The sequence below is a fragment of the Amblyomma mixtum genome, chromosome 9 (assembly GCF_055824585.1).
Source record: "Amblyomma mixtum isolate Tamu chromosome 9, ASM5582458v1, whole genome shotgun sequence".
NCBI classification, from domain to species: domain Eukaryota; kingdom Metazoa; phylum Arthropoda; class Arachnida; order Ixodida; family Ixodidae; genus Amblyomma; species Amblyomma mixtum.
The window spans coordinates 47,672,577-47,686,453 of NC_143020.1; positions in this window are offsets into that span (position 1 = coordinate 47,672,577).

The window sequence follows — 13,877 nt, forward strand, 5'->3', positions numbered from 1 at the left end:
GCGCTTGGGTGGATGCCAATGAGTAATTACTCCCTTATTGCAAAGCTTCTGGCAGTGCACTGTGTTCGAAAACGTTCATAACCGTCGTCGGGAATACCTACGCACGCGCTTAAATCAATGTTTGCAGGGACGCTATAACTCACTCGAACCATAGTGTGCCACACACCGAAAACGCGTTACCGGAATATCACGCATTTCATGCTTTTATGCACAGGTGGCTTTGCTTGACATTGCAAATCGGGGCTTCTTTAATTGTGGTACCAGAGGTGGCAGCGTGCGGCTCGTCGCCAGTTGAGCTCATCGGCGAGTGAGACACAGTGGCCACCTTTTCCTCTGGGGGTTGCTCCTAGGGCTACATGCCAGCCGCCACACTCTTAAAAACTGCACGCCAGCCAAACGTGAACCCCGTTGAAGTGAACAGTTGACGTCGCCAGTGCCTATCGGTGTCCACGTCAAGTTCGGATCAGGTGTGCCGTCACCCGTGACTTGATGCGTGCCCCTGGTGTTGACCGGGTGAAATAGCGTGATGAGCCCTACACGTGCTCGCTCAGCACAATGCTTCATATACAGGTCTGTCGCTAAAAAATTATGCCAGTGATTCACGTAAAGCATACAGAGCTCTCAAATTATACAGTACGCAATTTTTCTTGCCCACTGAAAATTTTGCATGCTTTAGAGTCAAATGGGTCCCTATGAGTCTCATTAACCACTTGCCTGCCCAGAAAGGTTGAAATTATAATTTAGACAACAAACGCATAGAAGCTGCTAAGCATCATACGTGGCTCTCCGATCCTCTCTAAATGTGGCCAGTAGGAAAATATTAAATCGTGGGGAATGCTCACAAGTAGTTGAATTTGTCTGGTCTCCAAGTGACCACTTGCTAGAACTCCTTTCCTCAACTTCAGGTGGGTGTTCTGCAGCCGGAAAAACATTCAATCTATTTGAGTAAAACACGTTTTTGGGCAAGTTGGTTACATTCTTGATTCATATTGCAGCGAAGAAACACAAACACCAAGAGAAGGAACACGCAAAAAACACGGACGAACGCTGCACTCACAACGGGTTTACTGCGAAAAGATTTTGAGCTTAAAAAGCCTCACGCATCTGCGCACTACCGAAAGAAAACCGTAACAACCACGTGCCAAGGAACATCAGATACATCTTATCATATTTCAGCAAAAAGGTGGAATTCCGAAGCGTACAAAGAAAGGGAAGCATCGCTAATGCAACAATCTGCTCTTTTCATTATTTGAAAGTCCTCCAGGAGTTCACGTGCCGTTCTATTCAATGTTGTAAGCATATTGATATTTAGGCGCGATTACCCACTTTTATCAACAAAGGCAATATTGCTTCAGCTTACTCTACATTCATAGAAACCATTCCGGGTTCCTACAGGCTGAAGGCGGTATTTCGTTTATTATTTTGAGAAGGAACTGGTACAAAGACGATTACGTGAGAACTCCTACAAGACATCTTGTCACTTCAACTTGGGAGGGTAGTTGCTGTACCAGACGACTCAAATCACTCAGTGTACTTATCTGCGTGCTGTCTACTACTACGGCTACAACTATTTCTGGAGAAAACAATAGTGTAATCTATAACAAGTAGCCAACTCGCCACATTGTAGAACACGTCGTTATCATGGCTGATATTTCTAGAAGCTAGCTGCAAAAAAAATATAAATGTTTTTGTAGTATTTATTAAGGTTATAATCTTTTTATTATGACTCCTTTAAATTATCATGAACATAAAAATATACACACAACAAAATACGATTTCCAAATCCTTACCTGAGGCGCCAAAAGCGTTCTCTTCGTTTGCTAGATGGCCGTAATCTATTTCTGGACCTAAACCTGTCAGAAACAAAGATATTTTACTTATTACTGTGTACCGCTAAACGTAAGTGAATATGAGTACTTGCCAATACCAATATCAACGGCAGTGTATATTCAAGAAATTCTGCTTTTGAGCTGAACCATCTCCACTTTATGGTCGCCGCGGTGGCTCAGTGGTTATGGTGCTCGGCTGCTGACCCGAAAGACGCGGGTTCGATCCCGGCCGCGGCGGCTGGAATTTCTTTGGAGGAGAAATTCTAGAGGCCCGTGTACTGTGCGATGTCCGTGCACGTTAAAGAACCCCAGGTGGTCGAAATTTCCGGAGCCCTCCACTACGGCGTCTCTCATAGCCTTAGTCGCTTTTGGACGTTAAACCTCATAAACCAAACCAACCATCTCCACTTTATGAAAGTCAGTCATTTTACACAGAATTTTTTACGGATCAAATAAACACACTTGCTCGGTAAAACTGCTCTTACAGAACCTCCATTCTGCTGACTCTCTGTGTTGAAAAAAATAAATTCGTATCGTCATCAGTCCTGCAAAGCTCACTGTAGTGCAAAGGCCTCTCCCATATATCTCCAACTAACCCGGAAAAAATGAATGAATACGTTATTTTTGATACTTCTTATTGCTAAAATGTATTTACTTCGCAGAAGTTTCACAAGGACATTATAAGGAAACTGAGTGAAGCGTGCATTAAATGTTCTCACGTGAGATCAAGCGGAAGAAAAGGACAAAGTGATGCCAGGATGAGGTGTCCTTTAATGGGCATTAGGCCAAGTGCAAACAACACGTCGCGTGTCACTGCCCGCTTCGTCGTTCCCTCCTTTTTGGCAAAAATGTCACATACTGGTGACGGCAGCGTATATAGCAGAATGGCTGAGCAGCGTCTAAATCGAACACAGGTTTTTGGGTTATATTGAGCTTGCATAGAGAAAGAACTCGGCGGCGGTGAAAAACGCTGTTGCTGAGTGTCGAAGAATAGGATCGTAGCCTCTCGACTGTGTTCAGTTAAAAGCTGAGTACAAAGCTAGCCTTGAATGTCGCAGCGTCTGTCGATCGCAGCTTCAATCTCGCCAAAGGAAACTGATAGGTTCTTGCGTCATAAGCAAATTGATTGATGCGTGTGCTCCTGTTTTGTAGCACGACGAAGCATTAGAAACCTTCGAGGCGCCAGCATACTTCGAAACAAGCCTCCCGCCTATGCTTGAAATGAAAGGAAAATTACCCGAAGTGAACACTGAAATTGAAACGTTAGCAGCCGTTAGTACTCGCAGGGGAGTTCCCCTCCACAACATCCAACACTTCTAGGCACGTCCAACCTCACTGGGATGTTCTCGCGCAGTCAGCGATTACTTCATATTGGAACTTTCGAAATCGTCGACGGAACATGTACCTCCCTATAGGAGGGATAGATATTTCACTGAGCCTGCGACGGGCGGCATTTTATTAAGAAGCCATTATCCATTATTCATTTTTCATTTCATCTGGCATGAGATTAGCGTGATGTCAGGAGAAGACACAAGCAGCAAGCGGAAGCTGAAAAAATGACCAGGTAGTGGGTACTCTACCATCCTTTACGTGTGGTAGTGTAACATTTAGCGCCCACGTTCTAGACGACTCTGGTGCTCTACCGCTTGCTCGGGCGTGTGAAGATATTCACGTTGAAAGGTGGGTTTAAAACCGTAGCAGAGAAGCTCTCGGCTATATTGGCAATGGCTGCTTTTTGCAAGCGGACGTATGCAAAAGACAGCCAATTGTCGGTAACACGAATAAACAAAAGCAGAATACCTTCATCAGAATGAATTTACCTTGGTCAAGTGCGATCGAAGCATTGCTGCTAGAATCGTGTACAACACACTTTTCTCCAGTGAACCTTTGCAACGTATGAAAGCTGAGCATAAAATAACGAAAAGTTGGGCTAGTTGATCATGCATACACAGCTCTCGTCCCGTGTTCTAGTCTGTTGTCTTTGTTGTCTTGGGCTACTAGGTATAAGCTTAGCCTAGTGTATACTTTCTATAGTCAGTGCCCCCAACGGCCTGAAGCTCCAGGGCGCATGCGCTGTGAGGCCTCAGATGCCAGGTGCACATGCAGCTGGCTTGAACCTGGACAGTCGGCGTGATTTGCGAATGCGCACTGGTGGTGGGGGACGGTCGCGAGACCTGATGATAGTCATTGTAAGATATTATATAACCGTTTAGTTTTAGCGTGAGTGTGCTAACCGCAAAGTGTGCTAACCGCAGCTTTGCTAACCGCAAACTAGCACGCGGAGATGAAGCACGATGGGGAAGACAGCTCTGAGTGCGCTTCGCACCTTCGTCCGATATCTCCATGCCCTCTGGTGCCTGGCGAGCGCGGTACCCGGAAATGGTAAACAATGCATAGTATGCTAACACTCTCTATTATGTGGTAATATCTGCTTTTGGCACAGAAACACGACAAATTAATGCCTCTACACCGAACCACGACTATTGGTGAAAGGACTGATCATGTTTGAGCTCAGCAGCCAAACACCATAGAAAGTCATCCCTGCGCACTAGCTTTCTCAGCAAATGAGCACCGCAGATCCTAAACAAGAATGACATTTTCGCAATACAAACTAATTTTTGCGCTCAAGCATAGAATACTTTGAAGAAGAATCAGAACCCACCTTCTTCCAAGGGAGGTTGCCGTCTTTCGCGGAGTTTAACAACCTCGTGCTGAATAACGCCATCGTCGGAGATAGGAGCACCAACAACCGGAGCAATCCTCATGTCGTGGCTAAGTAAGCCTCGCTGAAAACAGAAGCGACTATTGAGATTCGTTCGCATACTGAGCTGCAGGAATACGACGAGGCAGTGTCAATACCGAATGATTTTCGAGGCAGTTTGTTTCTGCTCAGATTATCAGCGCAGTCGTTTTGGCACTGCAAACAGGTGTAAAATATCATGGGAGTAACATTCTGCAGAGTGGTTGAGCCAACATGCCTATTTTCAACGTTGTCTACCAGACCACTTTGTGCGGCTTATTTTTTGTTTTCTGAAAATTCTAGATGCATGCGTACTTTGGATGCTTTTATGATTGTTCGAGCTTCTGCATATATTCATAGCAGCTCTCTTTTAAGAAACCAGTTTTATTGAGCGCTGCCTAGAGCGGCGCTGATGAACAAGTGAGCAAGTGTAGTCGATGAGTACCTAGAGAAGACCACGTCCTAATATAAAAAAATGCTTTCTCTCAAAATACGATTTTCATAAGCTAGAAATGACCTATAAGAAAAAACCAGTGATCGCTGCCACCAGCCGTTTTCACAGCTAAACAGTGATGAAGCCAGCGCTTTATCTTCTTGTGAATCTTTCAAAGGCAGATAACCGCGTCCTTTCTTCTATCAACGTTAAATGCTGAACTGACTGCGGGGAAACGGGTGCTCAATATAAATGCGCTTTTCATCAGGAATCAATGGGTTAGTTATTGCCGTCGAATTATCAGCAAAGTCGAAAAGAGCCTAAAAATCATTTTTTTTACTTCCTAAGACCGAAAACAATTGCATATATAGTGCCTCGAATTTCAGTGGAGAGAAAGAGGGGGGGGGGGGTTCCTAGGGGTTTTAGGCAAGCTGTAAGTGAAGGCGTACTTTACTAAAGACTCGCGCTGTAGCTCTGATCTCCTCCATTCAGGCTTCGGTAGCGATGGGCATCTACTGAGGTGCTGAAACAGTACAGTGCCGCTTAAGGAATCGCGATCGCTTTAACGGTGAAGCCAGCAGCAGAGGTCGGTGGTGGTGGTGAAAAGAATTTATTAAAGGTTATACAGAGAGGTAGTTTGGGAGGTGGCCCCTAGTGCGCCACCCCCCTCACAATACTAGGTGGGGTCCCTATTCCGGGGCCCCATTTGACTCTACCGCCACTCGGGTACGCCTGACCACGGCCTGTTGGGCCGGAAGGTCGTGGCAGCCGAGCAGGGCCGCCTCCCAGTCCTCTCGGGTTGGGTTGGGGTGGGGTGTGAGGGAAGGATTTTTCTGGCATGCCCACACCATATGGTAGATGTCAGCCACCTCCGTACAGTATGGGCAGAGGCCAGAAAAGGAGGGGTCGAAGTGTTTCATGACTGCCTGGCACAGCAATGTATTTGTAAAAAGTCTTATCAGAAGTCGCTCACCTGCTTTTCCCAGCCCTTTGAGGGGGGTCGGGTACTTGCGGTGAGAGTCTTGATAGTGATTGACTATATCTTTAAATTTTAAAAGGGGTTCGTTGTCCAGATCCGAATCAGTAAGGTCATCGCCAGGGGCCCGGGAAATGAGTGCGCGGGCGGCTGCGTCTGCAGCCTCGTTACCTGGTAGGCCTTGGGGACCCGGAGTCCAGACTAAGTAGCGGAGCGTAGGATCTCGGTCCCGTGCCGCGTTCCAAAGTATTCGATAAGCTGCGACGGAGACCCAACCCAGCTCGTAATTTCGACAAGCTCCTTGCGAGTCTGAAAGGATATATTGCGCCTGAGGGTGAGAGGCCGCCAGGGCGATGGCTACCTCCTCAGCGTGAGTTGCGCTGGGAGCTTTGAAAGTGAGCCCATCCACCTGTATTTGTTGGTGTATGACCGCGGCCGTGTATCATCCCCGCCTAGAGCGGTGCGGGCCGGCCACGTCCGTATAAAATACACCGTATTTGTTGCCATAATGGCGGTGGAGGGCATCCGCCCGCGCCTGCCACCGGCCATTATGTTCTTCTTTGGACATTTTCGTAGGAAGTGGTCGAACGTGGATGGCGCATCTCCACATTTCGGGCACTCGTACCCTTTCCTCTGTGTGATGGTTGTGTTGAATGTGTAGTCGGTCCAAAAGGCGACGACCGGACACGGTCTGGGCAAGAAGCGTGTATTGGTTGGTGAGGTGCGCTTCTTGCAGCTCTCGATAGGTGTTCACCCCTCCCAGCGCGAGGAGCCACGCGTTGGAAGGTGGAGATCGGAAGGTCGAGCGCCCTTTTGATGATCTTACGGAGGGTAACCTCCAAGACAACTTCGTCCTGCTTGCGTAAGTGAAGGTAGGGAGTCGAATAGAGTATTCGACTCGTAACGAAAGCATGTGCGAGTCGCAACGCATGTGTGCTTCGTAGACATCCGCGTTTGTTGGAGACCCGACGGACCATGCGGCCCACCTGATCGAAGCCTCACCGTAGGAGAACAGGAAGGAAAGATAAAAAACGGAGAAGAGCAGTACAGCCCAAAGATGAAGGCAGGGAGGAAAGCACTGGCCCTACAACTTCCTGAACGAAGCCAAGAAGCACTATAAAAACGCTGAGAGGAGGAAGCGAAGGGTAATAGAGGAGAGCCACTGTGTTAGAGGCTTTTTGTTCACGCTCCTCAGCATCTGTAATGTTGATGTTGGAATAAAATGATGATGATGATGATGAAATGCAAAAGCGCCAGAGAGGAAGAGAGGAGAAACCGTGTGCCCGGAAGTCGGCGCACGGACTGCTTGGCCAGATCAGCCACGTACTCCCGCCTTGGTGCGCAAATTAGATTAAGGACACATGAGGTGTGGCGGGAACTACAGAGGAACTGCTATATATAGCCTTCGGTCTTTCACTGCTCCCACCCTGCGGCACGTGGGCCGCGACCAAGGCCACATTCATAGTGTACCTGTGGGAATGCCGTCCTTTTCATGCCAAGTGTGATCAGTTTATAATGAAATGACGTTGTTTTCTCTTCTTTTGTATGTATAGCAACACACTGTTCACCGTTCTCCAGTTCACTTCGTTCTTTAAACTCCTTAACAGCCTGGGGCTTAAGTGTTTGGCTCACACAGTACACATTTCGTATTTTTGCTTTATGTTTCGCAAGAGCCTCATATCAAATGGCAGTAAATGTTCGAATTGCAAACAAAATTCTGTTCCTTATAATTGTCCTTGCTCCTTCTTTAGATGAATTCTGTATGAAAAAACTTTTTGTACCTGAATAACTCTCTAGAACAAAGCTAGTTTTTGCCTTAGTTCCCGCACGATGTCGCAGTGACGTTCTAGATCTGTCGTGTATGGGAACAATAATTGGAACATACGATTTCCAAGCCGTCTTGCAGTTGATTTATATGAATAGATGCCTTCTGCTCCCTGTCGTGAAACAAGTTTTCTTCTAGTTGTGCTCCATTCACCTGCAAAAGTATATACCAATATAGGGTGAGCGAAAAACTGTTTCGAGAACAATAAAAATGACAATAAATTTGATGGTGGACCTTGTAATAAATGCTTCTAAAGGAATTTCAGTAAGCTCTCCACCACGGTAATCAAAGAGATCTTCAATGCCGACTGCTCCATAGATTGCAAATTGAAATGCACACCTCAAGCAATTTTCCGCAATAAACTTTGGCTCCTTCTCCTGCTTGCAAAGGAGGACAACTTTTTTTCCTCTTTAATGTAAAAACTATTCTTTGTGTGCGATTCCCAAGCTCACCTTTGCTTCACACCATAACATTATTACAGTCTTAACAAATTTATCCTGCCTTGATGCAATTACAAGGCAGAGTCAAACATCTGGTGTGTTGTTCACTACCTGATGCTTCGGAACTGAAGAGGATTTAATACATTGTCAAATATTTTACGTCACTCTTTTTTGTAAGACGCAATTGCGGGATTCGTTCAATATTTTGCTTACGCCTTGAAGGTTCGGCTGCGACATCAGCAGAAGCAACTAGAAAGCAATTTTTTTTGCTTGCATTGTTATCAACGGAAGTGTTGATCTTTTTCAGCACGGTTGAAGATTGAGCGCTGAGAAACATTCCTAAACTATTTCGCCGCATTCATATATTTCCTCAATAAATGCACTAAGACAAAAATACTGGTTGTCATTTTTCTCAAATTGGAAATGCGCGTCAGAAGTCATGCCAACACAGGTTTTCGTATAGAACCATTAAGGAAAATTTCAGCTTCAGGAAGTACTTAACGGTTACTTCTCTTTTGAATATGTATTTAAATGTTTCACTTAAATATACAAATGCGTAAAACTTCAGGAGCTTTCTTTAAAATAATTTTATATATAAATTATTCGCTCTCTAAAGTGTCAAATAAATAAATGCTAATACTCATAAATTCTGGAAAAAATTTTCTGCCCCAAATATGTATTAACTATAGCACTTTACGCAACTCTTACAATTCTTATGAACAAAATCATGACTCTATGTAGCATTTTCATTTCGGAAACGCACATGAATGCAGTAGCAGTGTTAAAATGCTCTCACAAGTGTTGAGTCAGAGCCGGTGCCAGTTGATGAAGTGATGAGGAAGTCTCCTGCCAAAATGGAAGACTTTTGCAGATGCAGGATGAGGCCGTCGTGAATATGCAGGAGTAGAGAATTGTCCTCTTTGCTGCTTTCCAGGACTCTTGGATACACAAAAAAATCTGTGAGAGAAATGCAAAAGAAATCTTCGCCTTAACCAAATTCTAGCCCAGCCCCGTGCCGAATTTTAATACTTAACACAAAAATGAGTAGAAGGAGCGCAAATAACGTCACGAAATTATTATCGTGGACTACATTTATTTATTTTACTTCTTTCGCATGCGACTCGAGAACCAATCACCATATGCCCCTGAAAAAATTACGAGGAACTTTAGCGGCTAAAGTGGTGAAAGGCGAATGCCTGAGTGCTGCATTCTGCAACGCGATTGTTCACTTCACATTCTGTTGGTGCATTAATCAACTGGCAATTAATGACGCTTAATCTTTGCCTTTAGGAGTGGAACGCGACAGGAGTGGAACGCGAACGCGACAGCGACAGCGCTACCAGGCAGTCCACGGAACGCCACCACCCGTTCAGCGCGATGCGGTGCCCTTTGAATGCAACGCTTTTTGAGGAAAGGTTCTACGCCTTGCTCGTCGGTAAATTGGTTTTTGAGGAAAAGAAAAGTATCTGTCTCTCATATCTCGGTGGACACCTAAACCTCGCCGTAGCGGGAAGGGAGGAAGATGGGAGTGAACGAAGACACTGTATTCACTAGACGCGCCTTTGTTCATTCCAAACCATCGACCTGGCATGGCGGAGTGGTAGCGTGCTCATCTCGCACTCCGAAGACCGGGGTTCGATTCCCGAGCTGGGCCAATTTCCTGCTCGGTTTCATTTGTTTATCTGATCTTACTAGAAAGGTTAATTAGGCTAATTGGTTAAGTAAGTCCCACTAACTTGGAGCATCACTATGCGATCCCTTTAATTGGTTGCATGGTTAGTAGCCGAAGTACAATTAACCCCGTTTGAAATTTGCGCACTGTGACGTCACGACCGCTCAGACCAATTGAAAAGCGCGACATTTCTGTCGACAACTTCTGCTTACAACGATGAGGTATTAAAGGCTTCCGCCTTAATAATGTCCTCCAGCCATTAACGTAGACCTACTGCCAGAGCTTGGCGTCACCTTGCCCTTGACGTCCCTCAGTAGGTGAGAACAAAATAACCCTTTTCCAAAGTACTGACACCATTATGTGGTGCAGCGATTAGGCGATGCGCCAATGACCTGCTGTGGCAGGTGCTTCACGCGGCGGGCTTGTGTGGCCCAGGTTGCCCTTCACGAGACGCAACCAGGCATTAATTTAACTGTCACCTGCCACAGGGGCAATTTGATCGCTATCCGGAGTGCAGGTTGTCATGACGCCGCAAGGTCACACGGCCTAGGTGGTTCACCTCTCTCTTCGGCCGCGGTGGTTGAATTTCTTTGGAGGAGAAATTCTAGAGGCCCGTGTACTGTGCGATGTCAGTGCACGTTAAAGAACCCCAGGTGGTCGAAATTTCCGGAGCCCTCCACTACGGCGTCTCTCATTGCCTTAGTCGCTATGGGACGTTAAACCCCATAAACCAAACCAAAACCTTAGGTTGCTCACTGGCCCATAATTTTTCGCTCACAACGCCGACGTCATATTTACTGTCTAACGGGGCCTTTAACGATATCGCGTTAGCAGCAGGAGAGCATTCACCAAACCAAAAAGCCGTTTGCCTGACACTCAAAAATCCCCTTCTCCCTGCTTCAAAATTTTAGACATACTCACTTTCGAAGTAGTCGCATCCTTTTAAGTTACAAATAACCAACGAAAAGAAATTGCAGCGGTTACGCCCAGGGAGGGGGGGGGGGGTGCTGAAGATCTACGGGTGCCAGGTGCCGCACAACATAACAACGCCGCTGTGTCGAGGAGGAAGGAAACAACGGCAAGAAGAGGGAAAAAAGAGAGCTTAATGTCAAGCTTGATATTATAGGACATGCAAGCATATCGATAGGACATGCAAGCATGAAATACGAGGTCTGTTATAAAAGTATCCGACTTTATTTTTTTTTGCGAACACCTGATGGATATGAAACAAGCGCGCTTGCATCACGTGACCTTGAACCTTCGTGCGCATGCACGAATTTTTTCCCGCCTGCCGATAGCGTCAGTCGCTGGGACGCAGCGTTTGAGTGAGGCGGTGCGCAGTGTTCTCGTCGGTTTTTTATTGCAAGGAAAATGGCGGAGTGACAGGAGCAGCGCTACTGCATCAAATTTTGCCATAAACTGGGCGACAGCCAAGTGGAAACCAATCGGAATATTCAGACGGCTTTCGGTGACGATGCTATGAGCAGCACACAGATTAAGCAGTGGTACAATTGATTTAAAGATGGCCGCACATCGGTGGAGAGCGAGCCACGCTCCAATCGGCCATCAACATGCCGAAATGACCAGGTCATTGCCGAACTCAACGCTGTAGTGATGCGGGACCGTCGCGTGACTATCCGAGAAATTGAGGAAGAGGTGGACATGAGCAATTTTTCCGCACTTTCCATTATCACCGAAGATTTGGCCATGGAGAGAGTTGCGGCGAAATTCGTGCCGAAGCTGCTCATGGTGGAGCAAAAGCAGCTTCGTGTTGAAGTCTCACAGGACATGCTGAATTCCGCAAACAGTGACCCCGACTTCATCAACATCATAATAACTGGTGACGAGTCTTGGGTGTACAGGTACGACCCGGAAACCAGATCCCAGTCGTCACAGTGGAAGCATTCCACGTCACCAAGACTTCAGAAGTCCCGCCAAGTGCGCAGCAATGTGATAGTGATGCTGACTGCTTTTTTTGACTCCCTCTGTGTGGCACACTACGAGTACGCACTCCACAGGGTCAAACAATGACCAGAGTGCTACAGGGATGTCCTTTGTTGCCTACGTGATGTTGTGCGGCGCAAGAGACCGGAGTTGAGGTCAACAGGAAAGTGGCGCATCCATCACGACAATGCTCCTGCACATGCCTCGCACTTGATTAAGACTTTTTTGGCGAAAAACCAGACTCCTGTAGTTCAACAGACTCCTTACTCTCCTGATATGGCCCCTGCGATTTCTGGCTGGTTCCCAAAATCCAAAGGCCATTGAAAAGAGCGCAATTCCAGACAAGGAAGAACATTATGGCTGCAACGACAGCTGAGCTAAACTCCATTCCGAAAGGGGCCTTTTCGGAATACTTCCCAAAATGGCAGCACCGCTGGGAGAAGTGTGTGGAGTCCCAAGTAGACTACTTTGAAGGTGACTAGGTTTGGGACGCTCCAGTTATGAAGTTTTTTTTCTACGGCCAAAGGTCGGATACTTTTCTAACAGACCTCGTACATCGTAGTAACGTCGTAGAATTAGCATAAGATCGATTATAGGTAGCGCTAGCTGCATTCTTCAAAGCGGATTCCTTTAGATCTCGACAAACGACGTAGTAATGCTGCCGCCAACTTCGTTGATGTGCAGGACGATCAAGAGGAGTGTGCGCTCGTCATTCTGCGACAAAGCACTCAATATAAACCTACAAAATGCCGAATGACGCAAATAACTCGCGCCCACAAGTAAAACGGCATGGTTCTGATAGCTTACCGGACACGACTGAACTTGATGCCTTGGTTTCTATGCTTCGCCCCTGCCTTACCATCCGCACTGTCTCTCGAGCGGCGGGGGGTAACGCTCCGAACGACTTCATTATCGACACCCTGAACAATCTGGAAGAATGCGCCTGCACTGACGTGCTCATAGCGCGATGATGGCGCTTGCTTCTCCGACAACGTTACTACGACGACATGCTGCTACATGGTAGGTGAAATAGTTTGGAAAGTTCGTTTAAAGTTCATGTTTCAATTCGCGTTTGGTCAGGCTTTGTGTTCATTCTCCAGTTCCGCGTCATGCTATCTCTCCATTCTAGCTTTAAGGTATCTTTCCGGCTCACCGAGAACAAGTGCTAAAAGTATATCGCGCTTAAGAGAAAGCGAGAGAAAAAGGAGGCTCGAGAAAAATGCCGCGCAGCCGTCGCCGAGGCATTGCGTAGGAGGAAGGTCGCGCAGCATCTAGAGCGCCGCGTGTCGACGACGCGAAGAGGATAGGCATCGAACCACAGTATTGGTAGAGGCTTATGTAACGAGGGATGCAGAGAGCGCGGTCGTGGCACCGTGGCCACGAAGCTTCAGCTGCCGTCGCGTGAAATTTCCTCTTGTCGAATGTTTTAAATAAGCCGTAGCCTAGTTTAGCCAGATTTTTTTTTTACCATAACCAGAAAATTCAGGACAGTGGCATTTTTCACTGCGAAATAGTTTATGAACGCTATGTTTAAATATTTCGTAAGAATTCAGTATAACAATGAATATCCACGGATCACTCTTTGGCAAGCTTGATTGTTTCGTCGCTAACGTTGTTTAATTGCTATCGTCAAAAACGCTCCTCATTGGTTTTCTATTGCAGTATTAACTACTCGATGCGAGAGATGGACGAAACTTAAAAAAACGGTTTTGCTAAGCTTTGGAACCAGAGACCATTAGCTTTAATATTACCACAACAGTACTCTACAGTACCTTACAATACTTCGATATTGAAATTGACGCCTTAGAACTCTTGTCTTCTCAGCATATTTATAAGATCAGCCGGCATAAAATTACACATATGATGATGGCAGTGGGCGCATGTGAAAGAACAGTTCAACAATCGATCAATACGCAAGACAACGAGTTTAGTGTCCTAGAATATTCAACATCAAACGATAAGCAACACATATGAGCTACATCAAAATTCTCAATACAAACAGAAAAAAATGATTTATC